The sequence below is a fragment of the Phalaenopsis equestris genome, unplaced genomic scaffold, assembly GCF_001263595.1.
Source record: "Phalaenopsis equestris unplaced genomic scaffold, ASM126359v1 Scaffold000374, whole genome shotgun sequence".
Taxonomy (NCBI): domain Eukaryota; kingdom Viridiplantae; phylum Streptophyta; class Magnoliopsida; order Asparagales; family Orchidaceae; genus Phalaenopsis; species Phalaenopsis equestris.
In genome coordinates, this window is record NW_018164816.1 from 568,513 (window position 1) to 569,471 (window position 959).

The following is a 959-nucleotide window of genomic DNA, read 5'->3' on the forward strand; positions in this document are numbered from 1 at the left end:
ATATAATAATAATAATAATAATAATAATAATAATAATAATAATAATAATAATAATAATAATAGTAATAATAATAATAATAATAATAATAATATTGTAATATTATAATATTATATCTTATAAGAGTAAAGTTGAGGTTATCATTGGCAATAAATCTTGGTTAACCATACTTTTTGGCTTGATTGGTATATATAGAAAAAATTGATAGTATATATAGGTCACTTGATGCATATAGATGATTTAAACTATTCTTCAAATAAACAAAAATAGTAATTTAAGAGTAAATAATTTGCATTGTATACATATTATCAGTGTATCCTTATTCCATTTGATAAAATATGTAGCCTCTTTATCTAAATATACTTGGTGAATTATAATATGCTTAAGTAAATTTAGTAGGTTTCTTGATCCAAGCTGGATTATATGGCCAACTTTGCAAAATCTGATTATTGTTAAAAAAAAAAATCCTTTTCTCTTTCTATTTGTAGGCATCTTTTACATGCTAAAAGTGCAAGCCTAGCATTCATTCTTATAACTTCATATAGTTTAAGCATCCATGTTTCTTTTTTTTTCCTTTAGTATACGAAGTTACTTTGCATAGCACAATTCAAAGTTGCCAACTAAAAAAATTAGGTTAAGTTGAGTCAATTACCTTCTATATTAAGTAAACTAAGTATAACAATTTGAGATTATAGAACCATGAAATTTTGGTCAAGTCCCTGAGAGATTTTATGATACCCATACTCCTATTGGGTCTATTCATACTTGAAAGTATGAATTAATGCAAACTTATAACAAATAAAATTAAAACACGTAAACAATGACTTGATTAAATTTTTTTTCATGTATGCATTAATCTTAAGAGATGATTTATTTAGTCCATTACTGAGAAATTATTATTTCTTTGAAAGTTTTCCTAATTGAAATACAAGATTCATGAAAAGTTTATAATATATATATA